We start from the raw sequence: 20,500 nt of genomic DNA on the forward strand, positions 1-20,500 counted from the left end.
TTTAAAGATTTTATTTATTTATTTGACAGAGAGAGATCACAGTAGGTAGAGAGGCAGGCAGAGAGAGGGGAAGGGAAGGAAGCAGGCCCCTGCTGAGCAGAGAGCCCGATGCGGGACTCGATCCCAGGACCCTGAGATCATGACCTGAGCCGAAGGCAGCGGCTTAACCCACTGAGCCACCCAGGCGCCCCCCTGGTCATGCCATTTAAATTGCTTTTGTCAAGGCCATTATTTGGTTCAGTAGTCAGGTCTCAGCCATCACTTTACTTGACCTCTCAGAACCACTAACACTTGATTATTTACTTATCCTTGAAATATTTTCCTCATCTGGCTATCAGACTCACTTTCTCTTTTCTTGATTCCCCCTTACCTCCTTGGCCACTTAATGTTAGAGCTCCCCATAGGTCATTCTTTCAATTTCTTGGTCTTTTTTTTTGTTTTGTTTTTTTAACCTATGTTATTCACTTGGTGTGAACATCACGCAGTCTCCTGTTTTTAAATACCATTCTGTGCAGATACTCCCAACGCACCTTTCTAGGCTTGACTGCTCTCCTGAACTCCAGAGCTGTATTTCCAGCTGTTTGCATCTCTCCTGGGGTGTCTAATAGCATCTCATATTCAGTATGTGTGAAACTGAGCCTCCCGAGCTCTCTCTTCTGCAAAACTTCTTCTATAGTCTTCCTCTTCATAGCAAATACCCTTCTTTCAAGTTGCTCAGTCCAAAAACCTGTCATCATTATGGACTAATTTTTCATACTTCTTATCCAGTCCAGTAAGTGGTCTAATGTGGCACAAATTTTAAAATAGATCCAGAATCCTACTGCTTTTCACCAGCTCATCTGCTACCATCACTGTAATATCTTGCCCGGGTTACTGTGAGCCTTCCTTCAGACTGTCCCTGGTCCCCCCACTTGCTCCACGATATCCTTCTCTTCACACGGTGAACTGGTTATTGTTGTTGTTAAAAGGTGAGTCAGATCATGATCCTCCTCTGTTCCAAGCATTCCGGTGACTTTTAATCTCTGAAGGAAAGACAGTCCTTTAAAAAGGCTCTCAAAGCCCCCATATGACTTGTTAGAAGACCCATTCTCTGACTCACTTTGATCTACCTGCACGTTCATCCTTGTGATACCTCTGGGTTCTTACCCTTATGGCCTCCTCTTAGAGCGTCCCTCTCCCTTTATCTCCAGGATTCACTCTGTTATCCAAAAACAAAGACAAAAATAAAGGGACGCAAATGAAAACTTTGGGATGTGTTGAATATGTCTATTACCTTTGTTGTAGTGATGGTATTAAGGGTGACTACATATGTCCCAACTCATCAAATTGTACACATTAAATATATGCAATTGTTAGGATCAGTTATACCTCAAGAAAGCTTTTAGAATAACATCTGTAGACCATTATTCAGATACCACCTTCTCAAGTGAAGCCTTTCTTTATCACCCCTTCCTGCTTTATTTTCTCCCCCGTACTTTTCATTATTTGATATACTCTGTATTTCACTTATCATTTACAGAAGTGATCTCTCTTGACTTCTGGGGAAGATGGCAGAGTAGGAGGATCCTAAGCTCATCTTGTCTCATGGATATAACTAGACAATTCTCACAACATGGTAAAAAAAAAACAAAACCAGAAAATGACAACGGGCAGAAATGACTCTCCACAACTAAAAGTGGAGAAGAGGCCATGTTGAAGAAGGTAGGAAGGGCAGAGACAGGAGTGGGAGCTAAATAGACCTGTGGTTCTGTGCACAAGAGGCAAGAACACAGTGGGCATGGAGAAGGGAGAGCAGCTGGTCCCCAGGGCAGGCACCCCAGGCACAGGGGACCCACACTGGGGGGGATGAATCTCCATACATTTGACTTTGAAAACCTGAGGGGCATAATTTGTGAGTTCTTATAATCAGCAAGACTTAACACCTGAAATTTGAAAAATCAGTGGGCTTGGCTCTGGGGGAGCCCAAAAGGCAAGAGGAAGCTGAGTCCCCACCCTTAAAGAGAGAGCACAAAAAAGAGCCACTTGGAGGTACAGCATAGAAAAGGCATTTTGAGGGGCGCCTGGGGGGCTCAGTGGGTTAAGCCGCTGCCTTCGGCTCAGGTCAGGATCTCAGGGTCCTGGGATCGAGTCCCGCATCGAGCTCTCTGCTCGGCGGGGAGCCTGCTTCCCTCTCTCTCTCTGTCTGCCTCTCCGACTACTTGTGATTTCACTCTGTCAAATAAATAAAGAAAAATCTTAAAAAAAAAAAAAAAAAGAAAAGGCATTTTGAAAAATGCCTGGTGCATACTCTCAAATCGTGTGCTGCGGGGGGCGGGGATCCTTGGAAGAATTCTCCAAGAGCAAAAGAGCTGGTTGTGCCATTTCCATCCCCCACCACCCAGCCTAGATACATAGACACCTGTGGGAACCAGAGCAGTGATAACACTTTCCATCTGACTTACTAGCAACATGCCCTGCAGACATGCCCCCGCCAGCCAGGCCTCAGATCCAGGTCTCCTCCCATAGCAGACCTGTCCAAACCTTGCTAACACTGCCACCCCATCCCCTTTCTCCTTTTGACCTCCCCCCTCCCATATACCTTTGGTTGGAGCCCATCCGAAGTGGTGGCACAAGCCAGGCAGTGTTCAAGCAGCCCCACGAGGGGACACCAGCACTCTAAAGTGACTCCTGGCCCTGAAACAGGAAGATCATCACATACATCCATCTGACTGTGGCCCCAGAACTGGGGTGTGGGCAGACATTGGGTCTGACTGCAGGACTTGTCCACGAGTACAACATAGGGAAGGTGCCTGGCAGTTCAGTACTACTGTGTCTCTGACAAATGTCTAGTCTGATTTAACTCAAACCCAAGATAGCCCTATACTGACCCACAAACAATGCAGGGGCCAAACTCTGCCCGCTACAGGCAAAGAAGGCTGTTGCAGATGATTGTACTGAAGGCAAAAGTGGCTCAGTCAAACAATAGGGTGCATACAACACACATAGAAGACAACCCTAAAGCACCAGATCCTGGGGAACAGGGGATATTTCACTGCCAGGCACTACAGGACCTCTTCTTCATAAGGCCACTACTTTTAAGAACAGGACATGTACAAACTTTGCACATCGACACAGACACACAAAATGAGACAAAATGAAGAGATAAAGGAATATGTCCCACATGAAAGAATGGGACAGAATCCCAGCAAGAGAGCTAGATGGTACAGAGACAAGTAGTATGTCTCCTGATGGAAAATCTAAAGTTATGGTTATAAAGATACTCACTGGAAGAGAGTGGAGGACCTCAGTAAGACCCTCAATAAAGAGCTATAAAACAAAAGTACCAATCAAAGATGAAGAACTCAGTAACAGAAATTAAAAATACAGTAGGTGACATAAATAGTAGTTAGAGGAAGCAGAGGAATGGATCAGCAGCCTGGAGGACAGAGTAATAGAAAGCAATCAAGCTGAACAGGAGAGAGAAAAAACAATAATAAAAAAAGAAAATAGATTAAGGGAACTCAGTAACACTATTAAATAGGGGAAAAATGCATTCTGAAGGTTCCAAGAAGAAGAGAAAAGGGGGCCAATTATCTGAATTTATCTGAATAACTGAAAACTTTCCAAATCTGGGGAAAGATACAGAAATCCAGATCCAGGAGGCACAGAGAACACGGAATAAAATCAACCCAAGGAGGTTCACACCAAAGCACATGGTCATTTAAATGACAAAAGGTAGTACCAGAGAATTTTAAGAGCGCAAGAGAAAAAGACTATTAACTATTAAACGTATATTGGAAATCCTATAGGGCTGTCAGGTGGTTTTTCAGAAAATTTTGTAGGCCAGAAGGGAGTGGCATGATGTACTTGAAGTCCTGAAAGGTCAAAACAAAACCCCAAGCCCTGCAGCTAAGAATACTCTATCCAGCTGGGCTAGCATTCAGAATGGAAGGAGAGATAAAAAATTTCCCAGACAAACAAAAGTTAAAGGAATTCATGACTACTAAACCAACCCTACAAGAATATTAATGAGAACTCTTTGAATGGAAAGAAAAGACCATAGGTAGGATTAAGAAAAGTAGGAAACTCAAAAGCAGTAAAATTGCGTATACCTTTAAAAATCAGTCAGTGAATTCACAGAATGAAAGGATGTATGACACCATATATTTAAAATATGTGTCAAGAATCGGAGTAAGGAATAACCTATAAGACCTAAAGACACATGCAAATTGAAAGTGAAGACAGACATTTATTATGCAAATTGAAGTGAAAGTAAAGCTACAGTAGCAATACTAACATTGGATAAAATAGATTTTAAGGGGCGCCTGGGTGGCTTAGTGGGTTAAAACCTCTGCCTTCGGCTCGGGTCATGATCCCAGAGTCCTGGGACTGAGCCCCTCATCAGGCTCTCTGCTCGGCTTTCTCCTCCTCTCTGCCTACTTGTGATCTCTGTCAAATAACATCTTAAAAAAAATAGACTTTAAGATAGAAACTGTAAAAAACCCCCAAAACCCAGAGACTGTAACAAGAGACAAAGAAGGACACGATATAATCGTAAAGGGAACAATCCAACAAGAAGATACAACAATTGCAAATATTTATACACCCAACTTGTGAGCACTAAATATAAAGTAGCCAATAACAAACATAAAGGAAGTGACTGATGGTAATACAATAATAGTAGGGGACTTTAATACCCACTTAGATTAATGGATAAGTCATACAGCGGAAAATCACCAAGGAAACAGTGACTTTGAATAACACATTGGATCAGGTGGATCTAACAGTTGTATTCCGAACATTCCCTCTCCAAACAGAGGAATACCACACTCTTTGCAAGTGCACACAGAACATTCTTCAGAATAGATTACATACTAAACTATAAAACAAATCTCAAAAAATGAAAAAGATCAAAGTAAGACCATCTTTTTTGACTAGAAAACTGTGAAACTAGTAATCAACCACAAGAACTAAATCTGGAAAGAGCACAAATACACAGAGGTTAAGTAAAATGTTACTAAACAATGAATGGGTCAACCAAGAAATCAAAGAGGAAAAAAAAATTTATGGGAAAAATGAAAATGGAAACACAAAGGTTCAAAATCTGTGGGATGTAGCAAAAGCTGTTCTAACAGGAAAGTTTATAGCAATACAAGCTTACCACAAGAAGATAGAAAATTTTCAAAGAAACAACCTAACCTTCCACCTAAAGGAGCTAGAAAAATAACAACAACACAAAAAATAACCCCTAAACCAGCAGGAGGAAGGAATAATAAAGAGGAGGGAAGAAATAAAACAGAAACTAAACAAACAAACAAAAAACCAAACAAAAATCCCAGTAGAACAGATCAATGAAACTGAAGCTAGTTCTTTGAAAAGATCAACAAAATTGATAAACCTCTAACCAGATTCATCAAAAAGAGAAACAGAGAGAGACACTGAGACAGAGATGGACAGAGAGAAAGGGAGGACTAAAATAAAATCAGAAATGAAAGAAGAAATCACAACACCACAGCAATACAAAGGATTATAAGAGAATTATGAAAAATTGTATGCCAACAAATTGGACAACTTAGAAGAAATGGCTAAATTCCTAGAAACATAGACCCTCCTACAACTGAATCAGAAATAAATAAATTTTAACAGACCAATTACCAGCAATAAAATTAAATTGGTAATCAAAAAACTCCCAAAGAACAAAAGTCTAGGACCAGATGGCTTCACAGGTGAATTCTACCAAAGAATTCAAAGAAGAGTTAAAGAAGAGTTAATATCTATGCTTCTCAAAATATTCCAAAGAATAGACAAGGAAGGAAAACTCCCAAATTGATTCTTTGAGGCCAGCATTACCTTTAAACCAAACCAGATAAAAAGACTACAAAAAAAAAAAAAGAGAGAGAGAGAGAGAAAGAATGAGAACTATAGGCCAATATTTTTTTAATTTTTATTTATTCTTTTATTTCTTTTCAGTGTTCCAGAATTTGTTGTTTATGCACCAAACCCAGTGCTCCATGCAGTACTAGAATTTCTTTTAGAATGGGATGTGACTTTGATTTTAGGAAGGCCCAAATTACACATTGGGGTTAAACTATAATCTCATAGGTACATGGTTAGATGCTTAGGTATAAATTGATTTTATAGTGAAGGAAATTCAGTGTTGGGACTCTGCTTTGAGACTGAGAATTATACCAGGATTGTCATCATCATCCCATTTATTTTAGACCTTCTCATATTCAGATGATAGCAGTGATAAGGAGGGTGACTATTCTAGGCTTCGTAGAGTAATAACCAAAGGAGGAAAAAAATACCTAGCCACAGGTCTAGTCCATCCATCTGGGGCGTAATGCCAACACTCCTGGGATTTTACACCCCAGGTTTGATATTTCAGAAGATACCGTCCAGACAGCTGTGAGGGTTTGGCAGTGTGGGTCGATATTATGCAAAAATGGGAGAGGGTTAAGATAATTTGGGAAGTAGCCAGTTCAAGTTTCTGATTTTCCTGGTGCCTTCATTTTGCTTTTGTGCCTTGTAAATCTCTAAGAAGGAGTTGTAGGTTGTTGTGTTTCCTCCTATAGTGTATACTTACTGGGACTCAGAGCCTTTTATGTTCTTATGGAAGTTCATTGGGGGAATTCATGAGTATAGTAATGAGTCTTTACTGTTTATATACATTCCTCTTTTTTTTTTTTTCATCTTTCTTCCAGCCTTCAACTAGGAAGAGAAAGACCTACAAGTTAAGTAGAGAGCTCTTATAATTAGTTTTTTTTTTTTTTCCAAAATGGGAACAAAGTCTAGGAGGATATTTCACATACATAACTGAAGTGGTGCTTTCATGAGAATCTGTACATGTGTATCAGCATCAAGGGTTGACTGGTGTTTTGGGGATTCTCCATTACATAAATGTTTCCCTGCAATGTTAAGGGACTGCTCTTACATTGTGTGCATTTTCTTGGTCCCTTGAGCTTCTTTTTCCTTGCGCATAATTTATTTAAAAGGTTTGGTGAGAGACAAGCTCATTGTTAAATTTAGGTGTAGGGATGAAATCGTTACTTCAGATCTGTCTATAAATATTAAAAGTAGCTATTATCCTTTGATTTTGATTTATTGATAAATCAAAGATAAATCTTTTATCTTTTCAAGATTCAGTCCAGGAGAACAACCATTGACATCAGTGTTATTGCATTCACGGTTCAGTTATTGCTCTTTTTGCAGGTGATGAAGTTCTAGAACTTAGGTGAGGTTCGGTGGGCTGAGGTCCGGAGCCGATGACCAAGAAAGAATTCTTGAGACATCTTTGGTGCAAAATGGTGGTTTATTAAAGCATGGGGACAGGACCCATGGGCAGGAAGAGCTGCTGTCCCGGGTTTTGAGGGATGGCAGGTTATATACCTTGCGGTTGGGGGTGTGGTGAAGGGATGGGAGGTTTCAACTGAGTTTTCATATGTTAAAGAGGGCCTACAAGGTGCCGGGAGGAGGCCTTGCCCTTGTGGCTTGATCAATGTAGTCTTTAGGTCATCCATTAACATCAAGATAGTTGGGAGATTGTTGGTGGGGTGTTATGATCCTGCTATCATTTACTTTCCCTTCTACCTCAGCCTCCTCCAGTTTGGTTTATGATGGGAAGGGAGACATTAGGGCTTGAGGAACTAAGAGTTATTTGCCTCTGGAAATTTGTGCTATTGTTAAGGTAACCTCCCTGTTTGTAGATCTCTAGGACATCTGTAGAGCAAGGGAGATTCCTGTCCTACAGGATTGTGATCTCTGCAAGTTAACTATTTATTGTTTTATGGCAGTAGGGGTGCCTGAGGAATGCTACACATATTACGGAGAGAAGCGTGTGGAGAGGGGGTGCAAGGTGCCAGCTTTTGCTCTGTCCTCAGCCAGCCTCCTGCTCCCTCATCACAAGGAGCGTTCTGGTATTTGGTAAATCTTAGGCTATCACATTATCTCTTAAGATCTCAGCACATAGTATCTGATCACTGAACATTAGTCAAGACAGTATGCCCCAACAACTGTAGCCACCACCCAGGAGAAGACAGCCTATGCTTGATGTCTGTTAGACTAAGAAACAACTAAGGAATTGCGGTTTTGGAAGTGCAGTTGTCACTATTCCTACTTTGAGGCTTGAGAGACTGTTTTCTGAAAAATGGTGCTGGGAGGGGCAAGCAGAGCCAACAGCTGGTGAAGATGGCGTGACCATGTTTCCGTTGGAACCAGTGTTTGGGGGAGAGAGCCCTGGAGACAGGACACAAATGGGAATTCTGTCTCTCCCACTGTCCTACACCGTGACACATGGGTCACTGCACACTGTACACCAGCTAGAAACCAGTAGTAGACACCAGCACGACCTCACAGTCTTTGCCTTTTTCTCTGGTTGTCGTGCAGTTGTGGTTTTCAGATTGTGGTCCAGGGACTCCAGCAGAGCCCAAGACGTTTTGGGGGGCTTTGTGAGGCCAAAATTATTTTCATAATTGCACCAAGATACGATTTGCTTTTATTACTCTCATTCTTTTACAAATGTGCTGTGGAGTTTTCCATCTAGTATCTCAATAGATTGAACGTGGAAGTAGATGTGAGAGTACAGCTGTCTTCTTTTAAGTCCGACAGTAAAGGAATTGGTAAAACTGTAAAAAAAAAAAAAACCCAAAAGCCATAAAACATCATATTATGTTATTTATATTGATATGTGATGAGTTTATTGTTATTTAAGTGGCTTCATAAATATTTAAAGTATTTAGCGGTTAAAATTCTAATATAAATATTGGTAGATGTAACTTCTATAAAGTAAGGATCTTTATAAATATTTTTATTGTAAATATATTCCAAATACTGCATGTAGTTTTGTTTGCTAAATCTGGCAATGCTACCTGCTCAGGGAGGGCTTTTATTTGCACCTATACTTTGTCTGGGGGGAGCGTAGAGAAGCCAAAGGCTCTTCTTGCTTACTTATTGACGGCCATCTCAGTGGGCAGTGGAACGAGCTCGAAGGAGTAAGGACACACCGGGTTATTCCTGATGTCTTTATGACTTGCAATAGTGGGTGTGATTTTCTTTTGGAAAGAATTAAAGGTTACTTTAAGGGCATCACCTATATGAAGATAGGGCCTCCCTGGTTGCATCACAGCCTCAGCAAGTGATCTCAGCCCAATCTCTGTCATCTATTACTAGACACAGAGTATTGTGTCTTTTGTCATTCCTAGCAGATCTGCATAGGGGGCTCAGTGATTGTGCCTCTTTCCAATGTTAAGCCCTTGGAATTTGCCAGGAGAGGGCTATAGGGCTAGGCCTCACTGGCATTGATTGACTGATTCATTCATTAACTTCATTAACTCGTACATTTTCTGATTTCTCCCTTCTTCCGTCCCTTCATCCTTCCCTTTCTCCTTAACCTCTTTGTTTTTTTCCCCGCTGTTTCCCTCATTCTCCCTCTCATTTGTTCAGCATTCTGCAGTATATTAGACACTGGGGTGGTTGTTGATTTTCAGGAAAAAACAAGAAGAAAGTGATGTTTCTGCCTTCGGGGAACTTGATCTCTATCTCAGAATTCTTTGCAGTCCACTTGTGCTAATCAAGCTCCCAGGGAATGAAACATAAATGGGAATGTAAATGCATTAATTTGCAATGGAGGACTGTCCTTTCAGTAGATTCTATTTCTTAGCATCTGCCTGTGGAGAAAGGAGGGCTGATGTGCAGACCTATAGCTGACAGGTCCAGGGAGGAGGAGAAAGCCCCAGGAGTGGGGTGATTTGTCTCTGCTTCCTGCATCCTGAATGCTTGCTGTGCCAGGAGGGTGTGGTGCACCCATCCACTGTGGGGCTCGTTCTGTTTGCTCCTTTAGGTTTTCAGAAATGAGTTTTTGGAGATCATGTGTTTAGTGACTTTTTTTTTTTTAAGCTATAATGAAGTTTTATGCTGGAAGTAGTATATCTTTTGCCTGTTCCTGCCCATAAAAAAGGTATTTCCAAAGTCCTTACACTCTAGGAAAGATAATCTGTGTGTAATCTAGAAGAGACTAAAATGGAAGAACCCCATCATATCTTCCTTAGGAAAGAATAATACTAATAGCTTTTCAGATTGAGAGTAGATTGTGGCCTTATATATATATATAATATTTCATTTGGTTTCTCAAAATAACCTTCTCAAGTAGATTTTATCATCCCCCCCCCCCTTTTTTTGAGAGTGTGTGAGTGGAGGGGGAGAAAGAGAGGGAGGGAGAGAATCATAAGCAAACTCCATGTGGGGAGTCTGACACAGGGCTCGATCTCAAAACCCTGAGATCATGACCTGAACCAAAACCAAGATTTAGACATTTACCTGACTGAACCAGCCAGGTGCCACCCTCATTTCCATTTTATAGATGAGGAAACTAATTCCAGAGAGGTTAGGTGACTTGCTCCAGGTCACGCCCCTATTACATGACAGAGCGCAGAACCCGTCTCTGAGTCCATGTTCGTAACTGTGTACGGGGCTGCACCCCATGATTTCCTTCTGCTGGACGCAGGTGAGATTTAAGTGGAGATCACTCAGGGATGAGGTTGGGGCTTCTGTCCCATTCTTTAACATTTTCTCAGAAATACAAATGGGGAAGAACAATGAGCGACTCTCCATGCCCCATCCTTTTGCCTTTTGTCTCTGAGTTGATAAATATGATGATGATTGTCTGGCCATTAATCTTCACTCAGGATGATTTCCTGGAAAACCCTGGATTGTTCATTCCAGGTATTCTCAAGTGAGTAAGTATGAAAACAAGAAAAAGTAATGAAGACAGAAAAGTAATACATTATATGGAAAATTGTCACAATTTAATATCTTGAGGATATTAAATCAAACATTTGAAGGGCTGTCACGTGTAAGGGTTAGTTCTGCTCTGAAGTGATGAACTAGGGGAGCTAATAAAGAAATGATAAGCATGAGATGTGGAGCTCAATATTCAGGAGTTTTTATTTTGTTTCCTCCCTCCTTCCCTCCCTTCCTTCATCCCTAGCTTCCATTAGATTTTTCAAAAGAGATATACTCATGGCTGTATTTTTTTTAAAAAAATCAAATTATTACAGAGAGGATGAGACATTTTTTGGTCCTATATTCCCAGTGTCCTTTGGAGGGCCGACACAGAATAGGGCCAAAGCACATTTGTTCACAGATGAAAGATGTGACAGGAAGCCTGGGATCTGAGTTTACTGACACTATTCAGTCATCGTCAAATGTTTTAGTGATGATTTTTTGTTTAAGTAGTAGTATATGAGTGCTAATTATAGAGATTTGGAAAGCCTAGAAGAAAAACAGAATACAAAACTCACGAATAGCCCTGTCTCCTAAAGATAATGTTGGTAACCACTTACCAATTTTTATTTGTTCCATTAGAACATCAGCTGCTGAGAGTATGTCTCCTAAAGATAATGTTGGTAACCACTTACCAATTTTTATTTGTTCCATTAGAACATCAGCTGCTGAGAGTATGTCTCTCTACTGTTACATAAATCTTGTAATTAGTGGAAATCCTAAGGAGAGAGAGAGCTGCAGTTCTGATCTTTGGTGATGTTACGAGTGTTCACTTGTGTCCTGAGGATCTACCATTTGAGAGAGATCTAGTTATTGCCAGCCTTCAGCTGTGGGGTTCTAGAAATCATTTTCTCTGTTGTCTTCCTCACCACATCCGTGAGTGTGTGATGAGAGAGCACAGCATGGTTTCTTCTCCATTGTCTCACACATTTGTAATGTCAGCAAGGAAAATAAGAATATACATGATCTGGGACGCCTGGGTGGCTCAGTTGGTTGGACGACTGCCTTCGGCTCAGGTCATGATCCTGGAGTCCCGGGATCGAGTGCCGCATCGGGCTCCCAGCTCCATGGGGAGTCTGCTTCTCTCTCTTACCTTCTCCTCGTTCATGCTCTCTCTCACTGTCTCTCTCTCAAGTAAATAAATAAAATCTTTAAAAAAAAAAAGAATATACATGATCAAGTTGGCATGACTAATTTTGGGAAAGAAGGATGACTCACTAATGTTGCTAGGATTGTTAGCGGGCTACTGAGGAAGGAAAAAAAGAACTTTAGATCCCTGTGGTCCACTGTCCATCCAGATCCATCCAGAGACCCTGTAAGACCGTGTTTGAGCAAGTCTAGGGTTGTTCTTTTTGGGTTCAAATCCTGGTGCTACCACTTACTGGTTGTGTGACTTAGGTCAAGTTACTTCACTTCTGTATGCATCCATTTTTCTCATCTGTAATATGGGGTTGATAATAGTAGCTGCCTTGGAGGTATTTGTGAGAATTAAATGTGTTACTTTATTAGTTGCTATTTATAACTATAAATTCAAACAGTATCTGGCAAAAAGCAGGGTCCATACAATTGTTTCCTATTTTTATTATGTCTGCTATTATGTTTGTGACTCTTAGGGTAATTGTTCACTACTGTTACCACTATTATGACCTATATATATTTGTATTTAAAGAAATTGTAAGATAACCAGGAAGAAATAGAAATTAATATTTATCTGATCTTAAAATTAGAAAAGCCTCCCTTAAGCATGCAATCAGTGCAAGGAGCTACAAAAGACGAATAAATTTACATCAACGTTAATGTCTGTATTGGATAGGTCAACAAACAAAGCAAAGAATATTTACAATTATAAAAAGTAAATAAAACCCACAATATATGGTTGGAACATAGTTGACAAATGATGAGGTAAGAGTTAGGTTTCAAATTTGATTAGGCACAATACCAAAGCGCATGCCTTGATTTATGTTCTGTTATATTATCGTTGCCATTAGCTCGTGTTCAAAATTATGCACGTACACTTATGAGTGTTATATGTACATATTTCCTTCCTACTTGTTCCATAAATGATTTAAGCCTTCCTACAGTAATGTGAAAAGTGCAAAACAGCAAATTTTAAAAATCGGAGGAAAGAAGAGTTAGGGTTGGGAGGTTGAGGTCCAGCCACAGTGCAGCTGTGATTGATAAGTAAGAAGTGAGAGCAGTTTCCCCATCCATTGTCTCTAAGCCCAAATCTACCTGATTACCTAAGGGATGTACAGTTTTGATACTGAGAACAGCAGAAAAAATTTTCCTCACAGTGTTTAAAAGGTAACAGAACAAGCAGCTATCTTGACAGCGTTATGTATCTAGTACTGGTACTGATGATGCAGCATTTTACTCTCTCTGTGTGGGCCTCTGGCACCACAGCGAAAGAGATGACAGGGAAGTGATTTTTCAGAGTTGAGGATGGGGATATTGACCACCTGCGTCCTGGGCTGGCTCGTCCTCAGATGACTTCCTCTGGGGTAGAGGGAAAGCCCCTTCCTTGGCTGCCGGAGTTGGAGGGGCTGGACCCTGCGGGCTACATTTCCCAGGATCTCCCAGTTGGCTTCCCGCTGGTATTGGCCGGTGGAAGGCACTGGTAGGAAGTCAGAGAGTGGGGGAAGGGAGCCACCTGGGTTTTCCCCTTGCATTCCCTGGGATGGCTTCTTCAGCTGTAGCTGTGTGTCCTTCCTGGGTCCAGTGTCACTGTGGACTGGCTTACTATGTGGTGAAGCTTCTGTCTGGTGACCTTGGCCCTGGGGCTTGTTCAGGACATCATTTCCTCTCTTTGTCTCTCCCACCCAGGTGTGAGAGCCACTTCCCTTGCTAGTCTTTGTAGTACCTCGCTGTGTCCCTTTGATGGCTCCGCTCCTCCATCTTCTCTCTAGTAAATATGTGAAACCATTTCTGTTTCTCTGACTCATACAGACATCAGCTCTCAGTTGATCTGGCTGGATTCTGGGTGATAATCTAGATCTCACTGATCAGCATAATAAAACCAGCCTCACCAGCTCGTTTTTGTTGCATTACTTAATAGAAAAGTCATCCTCCGTTCCTTCCCTGAGAAGGCTTTCTTCTTGAAAGGGCTGTTTGGGTTGAAATGGAGCCTCACCAACTGGCTGGGAGTCCAGGACCTCTGATTAACAGGACTCATCAGGGCAGTTTCCAGGCAGGCTGCAGGGTCAGAATCTACTTGAGCATCCACTTGCACTGCTCACAGCGTTATGTAAAATTTGTTCTGTCACAGAGAATTACCATTTAGATTGGAGAAGTGTAACTCATTTGTTTCAGTCATCTATTCCCAAGAAACTTACAGCCTTACAAATGTAATATAATTGGGACATTTTGTTTTTCTCTTTTATGAAAATTGCTTCCCTCTCTGTATTAATAAAAACAGAACAAAGAATGCCTCAGAAGACACATATATGCAACTTTTCTATCCCCTTGTCCACTCAGAGGCATGGGTAACCAGCCTCTCACAGGGATTCCTCTACTCATATCTCTTCTCCTGGCAGACCCCTGAGCCCAAATTTGCTTTTCGTCCCAAGCCTTTCTGAATTCTGACTGCCCTGCTAATTCCTTTAAAAAAAAAAAAAAAAGCTATTCTGTATTCTTATCTGACCAATAGAAAAGGGAAGAGACCCTCTCCCCACCATTATTATTATGTTACTTGGCCCACCCTCCACTCTCCGTTCAACTGTACTTTGTTCTAATGGTAGGTACTTCCCTCAAGTAGTTCTGTTTTTCATATCATGTGAGTTGGTATTTACTACTAGCTCACGAATACAGTATTTGTATCATAAAAAGATAAAAATACATGTATAAACTTAAGCCACTTATATTCAGATGTTAGCAAGCAGGCACCTTGGTGGCTCGATTGGTTAAGGGTCTGTCTTCAGCTGTGGTCAAGATCTCAAGGTCCCCGGATGGAGTCCCGCATTGGGCTCCCTGCTCAGTGTGGAGTCTGCCTTTCCCTCTGTTCCCTCCCCCATTGATGCTCTCTTGCTGTCTTTCTCTCTCTCTCTCTCAAATGAATAAATAAAAACCTTCAAAAAATAAAATGTGAGTTTTTTAGTGTATGATAATTAAAAAATTTTTAAGTATATAGTGTTTCATTGTACAATTATTTGGTGGTTCACCAATCTGGGGGCCTTTCTTTTTATTTTCACCAATAATGTTATAATGAGAGTATTGATACATAAAATCATTGCTGGGTTTTAGACTGTTGTTTTAGGTAACATAAAGTATTTCTCAATGATCATATTATACAGATTTTATCAGCCAAAATAGGTGAGGATTATCATTTTGTAGTATAATTTAAAACATGTATATCCTCGTGGCAGTATAGATTCTCGTTAAGAACATGGGCTTTGTTTTTGGACAGAACTGGATTTGAGTCTCATTCTCCACCCTGGTGTGTGACCTTGGGTGTTTCTGTATAACTTAATAGTAAGGGCATTGATATCACTCATTGTTTAGATCTGTCCTGCCCAGTATGGTAGCCATTAGCTGCATGTAGCTATTAAATATTTAAAATACAGCTGGTAGAACTGAAGTACACTGTAAGTTAGAAAATTTGGTATAAAAAACACAAAATTGGGTATAAAAATATGGTATAAAATAGGGCAGAAAAATACAAATACCTCATTAGTAATTTTTATATGGATTACATATTAAAATGTCAATACTTCAGAAATATTGGGTTAAAAATATTATTTAAATAATTTTAACCATTTCTTTTTTAAAAAGATTTTATTTATTTGACAGAGAGAGCACACAAACAGGCAGAGTGGGAGGTAGAGGGAGAGGGAGAAACATTGTCATCATCATCCCTGATGAGCAGAGAGCCCAACACGGGGCTCGATCCCAGGACCTTGGGATCTCGACCTGAGCCAAAGACAGATTCCTACTGACTGAGCCATCAGGTGGATTAATTTCTTTAATGTGGCTGGTAACAAATATTAAAGTAGATGTATAATCTTCACATTGTATTTCTATTGGGCAGTGCTAGTGTAGGGGATTACATGAGATAATGTGTAAATCACTTAGCACTGTACCTGACATGTGGTTGGGGTTACTTAAAACTGCTGTTTGTGTTATAGTAGCAGCAGGAGTAATAGTCAATGACAGTGTCGTGATGTCAGGCGCAGAGGCTGAGCACTAAGTGGCTGTTTGCACATGGGGGTGAGAGGGGAGAAGGAGACAGAGTAAGTGTGTAAGGAAACAAGGGAGCAGAAGTGAGAAACAGAGATGGGAGGCAGCAGATAAGAGACCAAGGAGTATTTGTTGTACAGTAGTGAGTGTAGCCAGTCTCTGGCTTTGTTCCATAGATGTCTGAGATGCTTTTAGGTATAGAAACAACCAATATTGGTTTAGGTGAATTCTTTCCAGTGAGCCAGGAGGGAACTAGCAGACTTTTTAGTAGCAGTTGAGTCTGGTCAGGAGACAGAATCTTGCAGCTGAGGGGACTTCTGGAGCAGCATCCTGAGAAGCTAGCCCACCTCAGACTCTTGCTGGTATAAAGGGTCTGTACCCCAGCAGAAGCACTCGTGAGAGTGCTGGCACTCTGACAGCCCCCTCTCCCCCTGCCTGCCCAGACTCCTCACTCCTGCCTCACTGCACCTGGGGTGGGGGTGAGGGGGCTTTCCATACATCACAGAGTTGCTGGTGTTCTTGGCAGTTATGCACATGTTGATGGTCCCTCCAGTGCTAGGGCTCCAATCACTGACTTCCTTCTCTTCCATCAGTCTCTGCCACACACACATACCCTAATGCAAACACAATGCCTGGCATTCAACCCCCTGGGCACTGGGTGCTATCGGGCATGGTCGTGGTCCTGGACCTGGGTGCTGCGCTGGCGCTGTGTGTGACTGTGCTTGTGGCAGGCAGGAGCAGTTAAACACAGCAGCTCTTCCTATTAAGTCATGATGCAGCTTCATCATCATCATTTGTTTCTCAACCAGCTTTTCAGGCAACCATGCGTGATAAAACGTACTTGCTCCAGAATTTGAGGGGCTGTTAACTCCTCCATTATGGAGCAGCCAGACTTCCAAAGGCAAGATTTTTTACATGTTAGCCATTACACGTTATATAAATGTGCTACCTAAATTGACTTACTTTGCTGAGCACAGGGAGCCTGACACAATGCAGGGCATGACTTCATGACCTTGAGATCATGACCTGAGTCAGAATCAAGAGTTGGAGGTTTAGCCAACTGAGACACCCAGGCGCCCCTAAAGTCAGTATCTCTTAAAATTTCAGGAAGTACAAAGATACTTGGGAAGGTTAATTTGGAACCATGTTTAATGTATCTGTAAGATTTTAGAGGCAATTCCAATCTTAGATCAAAATATTATATAGTAGAAATATATGTAAATGTATAAGTAATAGAATACATAGGGATTCCCCTTTATACCTGTTATAGTATCCCCAGTAATTTTAGATGCTATCAAAATTAGAATGCAGGTTTAATTATTGATTGTTCCCGAAATGGTTCCTGAAATGGCACAAAAATTTTGTATAAATATTGTAAAGTTTCGCAGGCAAGGTAAACACAACACCAGGCAAGGTGGGCGCAAGGCAAGATTTATTAAAAGCATCTCCAGCGAAGTTTCAGGGCTCAGGAGAAGAGGAGCCAGGAAGGTCGTGCCAGGAGGGGGTGGGCACACTCAGGCGAGGTTCCTTTAGGCGGGAGAGTCTAGGGTTGAGGAAGGTGGGGGAGGGGACTGGAAGATGGCGGCCCAGCGGTCATTTCTATTGTTCCTCCTGCATTCCCGGATCCGCTGACCCAATAAATATTTTCAGCACAGGTTGGAAAGGAGACTCATAATAGTCTCATTTCTTCCTCTTTCTCCCTCTTCCTACCCCCTTCCTCCTCCTCCTTCTTTTTCTTTTTCTTCCTCTTCTTCCCCTTCTTCTCTTTCCTTCTTCTTTTCTTCTGCCTCCTCACCCTCCATCCCCTCTCCCACCCCCTCTTTCTTCCTCTGATGGGTTTTGGGCGGCATGGAAACTCCATTTCCTGGTTTACAAATTAACCTAAGATCTTTCTTTCTGAATACTGCAAAAAACCCAATATGTAGAGTTCTCCTGTCTGGAAGGCTGAGGGCTAGTAACATCCAGCTGATGATGGCATGATTCTGCATGGGCAGATGTTCTCACAGAATATGATCTGAAGGATTTGCAGGTAGCAGTGCTCTATCATAATAACTCTGCCCTTTGTGTATCTTAAAACCGAGGAGCTTCAAGACAGCTTGGACTCCTCTATAGCCTGACAGCATGAGGATGAGGTGCTTTTTCCCAAAGGTGCATTTTCCCAAATCGTTAGGTTTTCTTTGTTTTGTCGTAGTGAAGAAGAAGCTTTATCTCATTGCTGTCGTCATCGTGGTTGAGGTGTAATTGACTCGTAACATTTATATTAGTTTCACTCTGATTATATAATAGAGGCTGGGACTAAACTGCCGCTTGGCAGAAATGATAGCATGTCTCCTTTCTAATACTTGGTTTATATTGTCTCTAGTGAAAGCCACCCCCTTTGAATTAAGAATGCTATTTGGAGGTTAATGGTAGTAAAGAAGCCTTTACTAAATACAAGTCTCATCTATAACTGCTATACGTGAAAAAAATCTTACCTTCCCTGGGATGAATCTCCCTTTTTCTAGTGATCTGAGGATCTGAGGGATTCTTTCATGCCAGCACCTCCCAATAGATTTTGTGCAATCCTTGGTTCTTGGCCGTGGCATTGGCACAGAGCTTGTCCTTCATCATCCTTGGGCGTTAGCCCTTTAGTCTCAAAGTCCTTGTTCTTCTTGCCTCTGCAGGACTCTGTTCTAGACTGCAGCCCTCTTATCAAAGCCACGTGGCCACCACTTCAGAAACTTGGAAGCTTGGGACGCCTGGGTGGCTCAGTTGGTTAAGCAGCTGCCTTCAGCTCAGGTCGTCATCCCAGCGTCACGGGATCGAGTCCCACATCGGGCTCCTTGCTCCGCAGGGGGTCTGCTTCTCCCTCTGACTCTGCCTGCCACTCTGTCTGCCTGTGCTCTCTCTCGCTCGCTCTCTCTCTCTGACAAATAAATAAATAAATAAAATCTTTAAAAAAAAAAAAAAAAAAAGAAACTCAGAGGCTTTGTCCTGCAGCTCCAGAATGTTCATAGGCCTGCACTGCCTCCATTACCTGAGAAGCGAGCCCCAGTCCATAGAGTTCCTAATCCCTGATCACTCTGTGATGTATGTCGGGGTTCTGTCTTTCATACCCACCCGAAGTCCTGGGTAATGGAGATGGTGGGAGCTTAGACCAATCCTTTGGAACCAGACAACATGTAAACCTTAGCGATGTCACTGATAGTGACATTTATTTCAAATGTCTGACTGACATTTGGGGAGATAATTTACCTCAGTTTCAGGTAGGGATTGATCCCAGTCAATCTACAAACTACATGAAACCTGTTGATATGCATATTCTAAAAATATTATTATTCTAAAGTATTGGAGGTAACCATGATCAAAATGAGAACAATCACACCAGTCTGTTTGGTGATAAAATACCATGTAGTGATTAAAACATAGATGCTTGAAAACTGTGTGGTGAGGTGATAAAATCCTCAAGATGTAATTTTAAGAAAAATGTGATTCCAGTAATATAAAAAATAAACAAGTGATTGCAGTGTGGGGAGGAGGAAAGGACATATGCTAGATGCTAATAGTTTTTTTGCTCGTTGCTGAGATGTGAGAGATTTTTATTTTCTTAAGACTAGACCATGGCTTCTGTAACAGAGCATTCAGACTTATTCTGTAAGAGCATATCAGACTTATTTCTAATGATTTGGGGTCTGTTTTTACTGTTTTCAAATAATAATTCATAAAGAAATGCATGTATTGTATGTTGCTTTCATCAAGGTATTCCAGAGTTGCAGATCACTTATTTACATACATTTTTCATTCAACAAGTATTTACTGTAGAGCTCATTGCCTGAGAAGTTCAGGCTCTGGGAGTCAGATCTCTGGATTCAAAGCTTAGCTGTTTGATCTGTTGGGTGCTTGCTACTTGGAAAGTTCCTCCCTCAGGCCATTTTCCCCTGTGGAGTACACATAGCCTCCTGGGAAAAGCGTGGCCTGGAGACTTACCAAATGCCATGAAATGAAATAATTTGATCATGATGTGTTTATTATTGCTGTCTGGCCGACTGAATTCTCAAACAGCATTTGAAATAAATGGGTGAAAGAAGAGAGATTTAGAAAACCTCTTCCCCTGGGGGAGAGAGATTGGTTGGTACTTTGGGGCATTTATGTATGTAATTTACAAGCTGGCCACTGGTGAACCATTCCTACAGTCATTCATTTGCTCATTAATTCATCCATCATTCCAGATTTCATGAGCGTCTACTATGTATAATGATAGGCCTTCTGAGGCCTTTTCTTCAGGAAATACATTTTAGTTCAAGTAGGAAAACATAAAGTGCTTAATAGTTGGTTGGATGCAGAGGTAGTCGACCTGAAGGGACTGCTGTTGAATTCAGATCTTGGTGGCTGTGCTTAGTAAGGAGAAAATACAGAAGTGCTCAAAGAAGCTGCTCCAAGAGACTAATGATGGCTTTCCATTCTGTTTCAAGTGAAGTTTGCTCCCTTGAAAGAGGGGGAAGAGGTGTGGAGACATACCCCTTTGCATTGTTGGTTTGATTCTTTCTGCTGCTGTGTTCTTTTAAAAGCAGATCACAAATAAAAGATCCTC

The 20,500-nt window shown here is 41.4% G+C and overlaps 1 protein-coding gene across 2 annotated transcripts in view; it reads left to right on the forward strand.

Annotated features, from left to right (window-relative positions):
- Window positions 1-20,500, forward strand: part of AMPH (amphiphysin) — a 255,664-nt gene that overhangs the window by 57,891 nt on the left and 177,273 nt on the right. The gene's annotated exons all lie outside the window — the stretch shown is intronic.

This window comes from Mustela nigripes, chromosome 4, assembly GCF_022355385.1.
Source record: "Mustela nigripes isolate SB6536 chromosome 4, MUSNIG.SB6536, whole genome shotgun sequence".
NCBI classification, from domain to species: domain Eukaryota; kingdom Metazoa; phylum Chordata; class Mammalia; order Carnivora; family Mustelidae; genus Mustela; species Mustela nigripes.